Here is a 12,379-nt window from a genome sequence, read left to right as displayed (position 1 = left end):
GATTAGTTTCATGCATCTAATTTAGTTGCATAGAACCCCTTGTTTGAAATTGGTTGTGCATATTCATCTCAAATCAATTTAAGGGCAACACCTATAACAAGATAAGGTGGAGATTTCATCACCCTTTCTTAGCTCAAAAACAACCAACTAGCATCCTACATTAATCCTAGCCTAATTAAAATTCAGTAGACATTGGCCCTTAGGATCAATTGAGTTTAGTTTGAGTATTATGGTGAAGTCAAGTACAAAGTAAGTTCTAAAACTGGTGTCTAAGGCAAGAGGTTACAAAGGCTCAGCCTAACTGAACTCATGGTTATTTAATTGGTTCCGTTAGCTTGTCTAGCCAATCCAATTGGTGTCTAAGGCAAGCAAAGGGGGGACCCCCATGACCCCACCTCTTACCTGGCAAGTTGAAGGAAGTACGAACATACCCAATTTTCTTCTAAGCTAAGGCACTCTACATCAAACTATTAGGTCTAAGAAACCCGTAGGTATCTAAGTTTAATTATTTGCTAACTTGATTACGATTAACACTCAACCATAACTAATTTTTCTCATCTTTCGTCTTTAGGTCTAGATTTTTCTTAAGGATCTCACCTTTAAAACTTTTCTCCTTCTTTCTCTTCTCTTTTCTTTCTCCTTCTTCTTTAAAAAAAAAAAACTCAATCACATATTAGGGTTTGCATTTATACATGTATGGTATAATTTTTTTATTCTGACCTAGTTGAACCCAATTATGAAATTGAATGACTGATCCATGTTACACCTAATAATCAACTGACTGAAAATCCCGAGAACCACCTAAGTAGATGAAAGAATATTTTATTCTTTCCATGTATAATCCATCGATATTTTCATCATTCTATAGGATCAAACATTCAAATTCTAGTCCTAAGGCTGATTTGAACCTGTTAGTCCAAAATTTAGATAAAATCAATCTTCTTATAGATAAATGCCTAGTCTTAGGTCTACAATCTTCTGCGCAATACATACCACCTCCCAATTATTAGGAGATTTGTTCTATCTATGCTAGCCTAGCCCATTATGTTAGTGAATGTCCTACAGCTGTACAATTTTACCTTTCATCCAAGAACAAGTTCAAGCAGCTCAAGGTTACTCCAATCCTATCAATGACGCATTCTTAAATGCATATAACCAAGATTGGAGGAACCATCCTAATTTTTCTTAGAGACCCCAACAGACTCAAGCTAAGATCCAAATTTTTTTTATGCAGAACTTTCAGAATAGGCCCCAATACCAAAATTATGCTTATAATAGAGGTCAGCCTAGTCAGCCTACTCAACCATCTTATTACAATTAGCCGTCATACCCACCTTCTCAACTGACCAATCTAGCTGACGATAGATTCAACCAACTCCAACAAATGATTATGACCCAACAGTAATCTCTCGCTAGACTAGAAGTACAAATAAGTCAATTAGTTGAATCTTCTATGAGAAGAGAACTAGGTCAATTATCGAGCCAATAATATCGAATTTTGAAAATAATCCAACCACCCACCAACCACCTGGACCTAGTCAACAATCTAATGTCTCACCTAAGAATCCCCAATTTGAAAATGACATAGTAATCTCTGAGCTTAAAAGTGATAGGATTCTTAAGGATCCATATCAAGTCCAGGTAGTGAGGCTAGTGCTGATGCTAGCAAAAGTGTGAATTTAGAAGATGAGGTTAGTACTGAGACTAACCTAATAGAAGAATCTGAGTCAAAAATTGTTACTGATCTGAGTGAAAAAGATAAAAAAGAGAAGAGAACGGATGAGTTACTTGAGACATATTCACTAAAAGTCCCATTTTCTTCAGCCCTAGAAGTCGGTTCTTCCATTTTAGAATCACCTCCTCCAGAACTGAAGTCATCTTTGATCATACCTGAGTACATATGTTTAGAATTAAGTGACACCCTTCTAATACCCATTGCATCAAACTCAACTTCTAACCCAAAAACTCAATTCATGAGCATTTTAGAAGAACAAATAAGAGAAATTCTCAACAAACAAGGGTCTGTGAATGGGTTTGTAAATTATCTTTTTAAAATTAAGAAGGGAGATGTGAAATACTTTTTGGAGATTGGCAACAAAATACTGAAATTTATTATAGACCATCTTCCTGAGATTGGCAATCCAAAACCATTAGAATTTGTCAATCCAATATTTGATACATGATAGGTGAGAGAATCAGCATGGTTTGGCTGAAGATGATAAACTTAGCACTTTCTGGGAGGCAACCTACTTTTAGTTTTAGCTTTTACTTTTTGTTTAGGTTAATTGAGTCTTACTTAGTTTCTTTTTTAGGAATATGAAGATAATATTGGCTAAGTTGGGAGCAGAACCAATTTTGAAAAGATTTCTGGATTAGGTGATATCTCTCCTTTTCTTTTTCTTTGCATGCACCCTTCATTTTTTCTACTCCATTGAGGACAATGTTGATTAAATTTGAAGAGGATAATAATAATAATTTTTTTTTAATTTTTTTTAAAGTCCTCAAGTAAGTTAGTATTTAGCATTTAAGTACTTGATTACATTTAAGAATCGAGTAAAACCAAGTATTTTTAAAAGAAAATTGATGAACAGACTATAGAGTGTGTGAAATATTGAGGGATGAAGTATTAAGAAAATCTAATAAAGAGTTAAGTTTAGAACTTAAATAATTTTCTTTGAGCATTTCTAGATTTTTTTACTAGTATCAAAGAAGAGTTTACTTCTTATGGGCTTGTGTAGGGTAACTATACATTTCTTCATATATTAAAAAAAAATTTTTAAGTACTTCATATTGAGTAACCGAGCCTCTTTGCCTAAGCAAGCATTGAGTTTCATGTCAAAAGATATGAAGGGCAAAGAAGCTTGTTGTAAAGTTAGTTTTAACTCGTAGCCTATTTGATTCGAGCAAGTAGGTCTGAGGGGTATTCTATATCTAGTACCCTAAAGCCATCTAGTTTGAGAGTCATTGATTAAAAACTCGTTACATGAGTCAAACAGAAAGCTTAAGAGGTTAAGACATTCAATAGCAGTACAACATTAAAAAAAAAATTTAATCAATAAATAAAAGATGGAAGTAACAATATACTTATCCATATGAAGGTTAATGATTTAGAGATAAAAGTAGAAATAATTTAAAAAAATTCAAAAAAAAATTTAGTGTTCTTAGTTTAACTCTCATATTGATTAGTATTAATACTCCAATGACATACCTCACTCATGTTCTACTGGACATCAGTGATCCTTTTTAAAAATTATTTGATGAAATTCAAAATTTTAAGTTAAATGATACTTAATTCTAAATTTTTTTTTTACTCAAGGACGAGCAAAGTTTAAGTTGGGGAGTGTGATAAGTGGCATATTTTTGTATTTATTGTAGGTATTTTTGATAATTTATGATGCTAACATCTTCTTAAAAATCTAATTTCATGAATAAATTGAATTTTTTTATAAAAATTATAATTTTAAAAAATATAAAATTAGAGTATATTTATAAAAAATAGATATTAATTTAATTGAGTAATTTAAGTATCAAAATAATGAGAAATTTTTAAAGAATTTAATGCATATTTTTTCTTATTTTTACAGACAAAAATCAAAGTAAAAATCAAGTCAAAATATCTTAAAAAATAAATTTTATTACCTTCGGTGCATGATGGATTGGTCGCTCGATCCACAGAGTCAGGGATGTGCTCCATCGAGAATAGTATGCGGTTCATAGGCATGGTCTATAGAGGGTGGAAGCTTCTTCATGCGATCCAATGGTCCACGCTCATCCCGACCCAGATCGGACGGTTGACATCGTTCCCAAGTTTGAGAAGGATTTCTGGGCATGATCTGACGGCTCAGATTTTATCCATCATGCGATCCAATGGTTGAGAACATTTTTGACTTTTAATAGGAGATTAAATGTGCTGATCGATGGCCCAGATGCGATCCGACATGAGATCCGATGGCTGTCATCGATTCCGACTATGTTAAGGAGAAAAACTGCACGATCCGATGGTCAAAAACAAATCAAGCATGCAATCGAATGGCTGTGATGGATTCTGACTGAAAGAAGGATTTAAAATATTTTTTGATCAGATCTGGACAGTCCATTAAAGATCCGATGGCTAGAAATTAATTCTATGGGTATTATACGATTTCTAAGGGTTTTAGGACTCCTTTTGTGACAAAAAAAAGATAAAAAATTTACCTGTAAATAGAGGGTCTGAGAATAAGTCTTAGGGGCAGAAAAATTGAGTGGAAAGTAAGGAAAAAAATTAAGAAAAAAATATTAGAGCTTTAGGGATCCAAGGAAAAGAAGGAGAAAAGTTGGTTCACTCTACGGAGTACGAAGGAAGAAGGAGAGATCATCAACCATCTTTTTGATGAGGCTGAGCTAATCAACTTTAAATTCTTATTATAGTTTTATTTTTATTTTATTTTATTAAATTTTTTATACTTAAATTTTAATTTTAATTAATGTAAAATTTATTTTTTTACACTTTATATTTCTGTCTTTTATTTTTTTGCAAGTAGATACTAGGATCTAGTTAGTAGATCTTAGTATCAATTTATTTTATATATTTTAAATTTTTATTATTTATTTTTATTACATGTAGAAGCTAGGATCTAAATAGTAGATCTTAGTACCAAATTTATTTTTCACACTTTTAATTCTTGTTTTTTGACTTAAAATTACTTTCTTCGAAACTTTTTTTTCTAAAATAAAAAATTTCAAATCAAAATTCTGTCTTCTCTATGAATTCGATCTGACTCACTACTTTCTACATATTTTTAATTTTTTTTGAAATAAAAATTAGATTGATAATCATGGTGTCCTAACGACAACATCGTGAATTTTTCACCTATAAATAGGGGGTCCAAGAATAAGTCTTGGGGGCAGAAAAATTGAGTGAAAAGTAAGAAAAAAATAGAAAAAAAAATATTAAAGCTTTAGGGACCCAAAGAGAAGAAGGAGAAAAGTCGGTTCGAGCTGTGGAGTACGAAAGAAGAAGGAAAGGTCATCAACTATCTTTCCGATGAGATTGAGCTGATCAACTTCAGATCTTTGTTATAATTTTATTTTTATTTTATTTTATTAAATTTTTTATATTTAAATTTTAATTTTAATTAATATAAAATTTTTTTTTTATACTTTAAATTTTTATCTTTTATTTTTTTGCAAGTAGATGCTAGGATCTAGTTAGTAGATCTTAGTACCAATTTATTTTATGTATTTTAAATTTTTATTATTTATTTTTATTGCAAGTAGAAGCTTGGATCTAAATTGTAGATCTTAGTACTAGATTTATTTTTTTATACTTTTAATTCTTATTTTTAAAATTACTTTCCATGAAACTTTATTTTTTTTTTCTAAAATCAAAGATTTCAAATCAAAATCTTGTCTTCTCTGTGGATTCGACCCGACTCACTACTTTCTATGTATTTTTAATTTTTATTGAAGTCAGAATTAGATTGATATTCATGATATCCTAATGACAACATCGCAATCGTATCAAATTTTTGGTGCCATTGTCGGAGATCATATCAATTTTTGACGCTGTTACTAGAGAAGATAATAATTTTAATATTTGATTTCTTTGATTTCTTATAAATATAGCTTACTAACTTTTTTAATTATTTTTTAATAGAAAAATGAGAGAAAAATTCAAAAAAAGAGATAGAAAGCTTTCAATTTTGCTTGGTGAGATTAATCCTAACTCTAACGCTAACTATTTTTTTTAGTATTAATTATTATATTTTTTTTCAAATTAATCTAAAATTCACCCACATAAATCTAATAAAAATTGCATGATAAAAATAGAAACTTAATTATTTAGAAGTATTCATCATCTTAGATTTACTTTTGGTGATCGTTGGAGACAAGGTAAGCTTTCAAGTTTGATTAGTTTCATGCATCTAATTTAGTTGCATAGAACTCCTTGTTTGAAATTAGTTGTGCATATTCATCTCAAATCAATTTAAGGGCAACACCCATAACAAAATAAGGTGAAGATTTCATCACCCTTTCTTAGGCCAAAAACAACCAACCAGCATCCTGCATTAACCCTAGCCTAATTAAAATTCAGTAGACATTGGCCCTTAGAATCAATTGAGTTTAGTTTGAGTATTGTGGTGAAGTCAAGTATAAAATAAGTTCGGACTTATCCCTGAAACTGGTGTCTAAAGTAAGAGATTAGAAAGGCTCAGCCTAAGTGGAGTCGTGGTTATTTAATTAGTTCTGTTAGCTTACCTAGCCAATCCAATTAGTGTCTAAGGCAAGCAATAGGGGGACTGTTGGAAAAAGGTGCAGATTTCATGCATGAATTTCAAAATATTTTTAAAATATAATGTAACAGAACATGTAAATTAAATAATTTAATCAACAAATACATGTAATCAAATTACTAAACCCTACAATTAGGATCTATAATATGTCATATTACATTTATAAGTCAAAAAAATAAAAGCTTTGGTATTGATCAAATCAATATCCTAGATCCAAAATAGTTTTAGATCTAAAACCTAGATCATATCTAGATAAAAGAAGAGATCAGATCTCTTACCTTCATGCGGGTCGAGAACTCTACGGTTGATTTTCTTTGTTGTCTTTGGAGCCGCACAGGCATCTGACCTCTACAGGTGATTCACACGAGGTTGCAACAAAATCGGAGGTTCATCAAACAAAGATCTACTCGAAGTGCTAGCTTCTTGCAGATCCCTCCGGATGGTTAATCTAAAAAATATTCTTCGGATCTCTTGAACATTCTAAGAGATGAAGAATATGAGGAGGAATAAGGAAGAAGTCAAACCTTTTGACCTCCCTAAAATCAAGAATAATACATAAAAGAAAAGGGTCCTAAGAGAAGACAGATCTTCTCTTTCAGTACATCAATGATTGATGTCCTGAGAACATCTCTATGCTAGGACATGAGAAGACCTTCTTCTCTAGATTTTTCTTTAACTTCTAGATCTTATGATATCAGATTTTTTTTATAGAAAAATATCATGATTTATGGAGAAGAAGGGTTCTAAAAGAAACCTTAAGAAAAGATCTTCTTTTCTTCTTCTTCTCTCATCGGAACATGATCAGATCATGTCCAAAATTAGATCACCATGCCCCAACTCATTGGAGCATGAATCCACCATGCCATCCCTCTTTCTCTCTCTAATTTTTATCATATAAAAATATAAAATAAAGAGAGAATAATCTAAAAAAAAAATAATAAGAGAAAACAATCTTTTCTCTTACCTTTTGTTTCTACAAGACATCAACTTTTGATCTCTTGATAGAAGACTCTTCTCCAAGGAATTTGATACCTCAAACCACCCATTCCATCCTCTTTCTCTCTCAAATTTTATCACATAAAAAATATAAAAAATAAAGAGAGAATAATATGAAAGAAAAACAATGAGAGAAGACAATCTTTTCTCTTACCTTTCTCTTTACAAGATATCAACTTTTGATCTCTTGATTGAAGACTCTCCTCCAAGGATTTTGGTGCCTCAAACCACCCATACATTTTTCTTTCTCCTCTGCTATTTCTATGTAAAAGTCACAAATTTTTGACTCCTATTTCATCTCATATGGGGTGGCAACTTTATATATGGCAGATTAGGTCAAAAGATCTAATCAACAAGGAGTCCATGGGGCGTCCAACTCTTGGATGCCCCTTGCCTTATCTATTTTGTAGAGAAAGTTGGCACATGAGAGGAGGGAAGAGTCCTTGTGAAGAAGGACTCTTTCAAACAAAGAATAAGCCTAAACCACTTTCCATAATTAACCAAATCTCTTTCCATATTGAACCAAGTCAAATCTGTTTCAAATCTCTAGAATATGTGGTGTGAGATAACATTCCTTGGATATAGATATCATAAAAAAATATCTAAAAATTAATTAGTGGGCATAGGCTTGAGATTTCTTAGGTGGTGCAAGAGAAGAGATGGAGTCCTAGTCTAACTAGGTTTCTTATGTACATTAGGTTAAACACTTTGAACCCAATCCAAATTAATCGCAACCTAATTAATAGTGATTCTAGTCCAATTAGGAGTCCAATTAAATCAGATTAAACCATATTTAATTCTGATTTAAATCCTAACTTAATTAGAAATTAGGTGCATACAAGTCCTAGTCGAATAGAGACTTGTTCTCCCTTGCAACTGACTTATCCAATAAACCAATTAGACTTAATCCAATTAAATCCAAACTAATTCTAATTGAATCAAATTCAATTAGACTTAATCTCAGCTCAATTGCTCAATCAGATTGAGCCAATTAGCAATCCAATTGCTAATCGATCCTCCTGTAACACTTGCATTAGGTCAAACATCAATCACATTGATCGTTTAACCTAAGAATGATTCTCAATCATCGATTAACCATCTGATTAGGTTACAATCTCTTATGTGTGTGACCCTATAGGTTCAAATCTAAGTCGGTAGCATAGAAACCAATTTCTATACTAGTCAAAGTAACCATCTAGCAATGGTTCTCGACGTCCAGATAGGTCGAATATATGCAAAGCAACATTCTAAGAACCCTGACCCATCATTATCGTATAATTTATCTTTTTGATCAATAATGCTCAAGACAACTTCGAGTATGCTATCAATCACTCATACAAGTTGTCTCTATTGTGTCTCAAAATTTTAAAATCTCGTGACTCTTCACGAGGATTACCCAGGACTAGATTTTGCTAAATTGAAACAGAGTGAGACATTCTCTTCCTGAAGTTAATCAGGAGTGATCAATCCCATCTTAACTCACACACTGACTTCACAGGTACTTGACTGTATTCAAAAATCTTTCAAACCTATATTAAAAATATAGGCAGTCCGGCACCAAAGCATAGTGAGTTGCTTGCAAGTCATCGTGGTGATCTCAGGTCGGAGGGACACTTATACCCATTAGCCTTAGCTAACTACTCTTGATAATAGAGTGTTACATTGGTCACGTTCAACACAGATATACTCCTACATCTCACTTGGATGCCATACCAGTGTCTCCACACCACTTGGTTACGAGGACAACCAATGCATAAGGCATATAGCGATCTACACTTGATAAGTTATTGTCCTTGTTAATAACTTATCATTTGATCGTGAACAATTTAAGAACCATCTGATAAATCCTCCTTTATCGATTGATTATGGTTCTAAGGACTTCATCATAATTTAGGAGTTCATTTAAGGAAGATAAAACTTTTATGATGAACTTGCCAAATAACTATTATTATTAGATAATTCATATACTAATTCCAATCATCTACCACTTAGATGATAGATTTTAGGACACATTTCCCAATAGAGACCCCCACGACCCCACCTCTTACCTGGCTAGCTGAAGGAAGTACGAACATACCTAATTTGCATCTAAGCTAAGCCACTCTATATCAAATTATTAGGTCTATGAAACCCATAGGTATCTAGGTTTAAATGTTTACTAATCTGATTACGATTAACACTCAACCATAACTAATTCTTCTCATCTTTCATCTTTAGGTCTAGGTTTTTCTTAAGGATCTCACCTTTAAAACTTTTCTCCTTCTTTCTCTTCTCTTTTCTTTCTCCTTCTTCTTTAAAAAAAAAAACTCATTCATATATTAGGGTTTGCATTGATACATGCATGGTATAATTTTTTTATTCTGACCTAGTTGAATCTAATTTTGAAATTGAATGGCTGATCCATGTTACACCTAATAATCAACTGACTGGAAATCCTAAGAACCACCTAGACAGATGAAGGAATATTTTATTCTTTTTATCTATAACCCATCAATTTTTTCATCATTCTATGAGATCAAACATTCAAATTCTAGTCCTAAGATCGATTTGAACCTGTTAGCCCAAAAATTAGATAAAGTCGATCTTCTTATAGATAAATGCCTAGCCCTAGGTCTACAATCTCCTGCGTAATACACACCACCTCTCAATTATCAAGAGATTTGTTCTATCTATGCTAGCCCAACCCATCATATTAGTGAATGTCCTATGGCTGCATAGTTTCCACCTTTTATCCAAGAACAAGTTTAAGCTGCTCAAGGCTACTCCAATCCTGTCAATGACCCATTCTTAAATACATATAACCAAGATTGGAGGAACCACCCTAATTTTTCTTGGAGACCGCAATAGACTCAGGCTAAGACCTAAATTTTTTCTATACAAAACTTTCAGAATAGACCCCAATACCAAAATTATGCTTATAGTAAAGGTCAGTCTAGTCAGCCTACTCAACCATCCTATTACAATCAGCCGTCATACCCACCTCCTCAACAGACCAATCTAGGCGATGATAGATTCAACCAATTCCAACAAATGATTATGACCTAACAGTAATCTCTTATCAGGCTAGAAGTACAAATAAGTCAATTAGCTAAATCTTCTATGAGGAGAAACTAAATCAATTATCGAGCCAATAAATATCAAATTTTGAAAACAACCCTACCACCCACCAACCACCTGGACCTAGTCAACAATCCAATGTCCCACCTAAGAATCCCCAATTTGAAAATGATAAAGTAATCTCTGAGCTTAAAAGTGATGGGATTCTTAAAGTCCCATATCAAGTCCAGATGAGTGAGGCTAGTACTGATGCTAGCCAAAGTGTGAATTTAGAAGAGGAGGTTAGTACTGAGACTAACCCAATAGAAGAATCTGAGTCCAAAATTATTGCTGATCTAAGTGAAAAGGATAAAGAAGAGAAGAGAGTGGATGAGTTACCGAGATATATTCACTAAGAGTCCCATTTTTTTTAGTCCTAAAAGTCAGTTCTTTCACTTTAGAATCACCTCCTCCAGAACTGAAGTCATCTTTGATCACATTTGAATACACATGTTTAGATTCAAGTAACACCCTTCTAATATCCATTGCATCAAACTCAACTCCTAATCTAAAAACTCAATTCATGAGCATTTTAGAAGAACAAATAAAAAAAATTCTCAACAAACAAGGGTCTGTGAATGGGTTTGTAAATTATCTTTCTAAAATTAAGAAGGGGGATGTGAAATACTTTCTGGAGATTGGCAATAAAATATTGAAATTTATTATAGGCTATTTTTTTGAGATTGATAATTCAAAACCATTAGAATTTATCAATCCAATATTTGACATAGGGTAGGTGAGAGAATCAGTATGGTCTGACTGAAGATGATAAACTTAGCACTTTCTGGGAGGCAACCTACTTTTAGTTTTAGCTTTTGCTTTTTGTTTAGGTTAATTGAGTCTTATTTAGTATCTTTTGTAAGGATCTAAAGACAATATTGGCTAAGCTGGGGGGAGAACCAATTTTGAAAAGACTTCTGGATCAGGTGATTTCTCTTCTTTTCTTTCTCTTTGCATGCATCCTTTATTTTTTCTATTCCATTGAGGATAATATCAATTAAGTTTGAGAGGGAGAATAATAATAAAATTTTTTAATTTTTTTTTAAGTCCTCAAGTAAGTTAGTATTTAGCATTTAAGCACATGATTATATTTAAGAATCGAGTTAAATCAAGCATTTTTAAAAGAAAATTGATAAATAGACTAGAGAGTTTGTGAGATATCGAGGGATCAAGTATTAAGAAAATCTAATAAAGAGTTAAGTTTAGAACTTAAATAATTTTTTTTGAGCATTTCTAGATTTTTCTACTAGTATTGAAGAAGAGTTTACTTCTTATGGACTTGTGTAGGGTAACTATATATTTCTTTATATATTAAAAAAATTTTTTTAAGTACTTCATATTGAGTAACCAGGTCTCTTTACCTAAGCAAGCATTGAGTTTCGCATCAAAAGATATGAAGGGCAAAGAAGCTTGTTGTAAAGTTAGTTTTAACTCGTAGCCTGTTTGATTCGAGCAAGTAGGTCCGATGGATATTCTATACCTAATGCCCTAAAGCCATCTGGTTTGGGAGTCATTGATTGAAAACTCGCTATATTGGTCAAACAGAAAGTTTAAGGGGTTAAGACATTCAATAGCAGTACAATATTAAAAAAAAAAAAATCAATAAATGAAAGACAGAAGTAACAATATATTTATCCATATGAAGGTTAATGATTTGGAGATAAAGGTAGGAATAATTTGAAAAAGTTTAGAAAAAATTTAGTGTTCTTAGTTTAACTCTCATATTGATTAGTATTAATACTCCAATGACATATCTCACTCATGCTTTACTGGACATCAGTGATCTTTTTTGAAAATTATTTGGTAAATTTTGAAATTTTAAGTTAAACGGTACTTAATTCTAAATTTTTTCTTTACTCGAGGATGAGCAAAGTTTAAATTGGAGGGTGTGATAAGTGACATATTTTTGTATTTATTATAGATATTTTTGATAATTTATGGTGCTAACATCTTCTTAAAAATCTAATTTCATGAATAAATTAGATTTTCTTACAAAAATTTATAATTTTTAAAAA

Source organism: Elaeis guineensis, chromosome 2, assembly GCF_000442705.2.
Source record: "Elaeis guineensis isolate ETL-2024a chromosome 2, EG11, whole genome shotgun sequence".
Classification (NCBI taxonomy): domain Eukaryota; kingdom Viridiplantae; phylum Streptophyta; class Magnoliopsida; order Arecales; family Arecaceae; genus Elaeis; species Elaeis guineensis.
Note: the sequence above shows the minus strand (reverse complement) of the source record.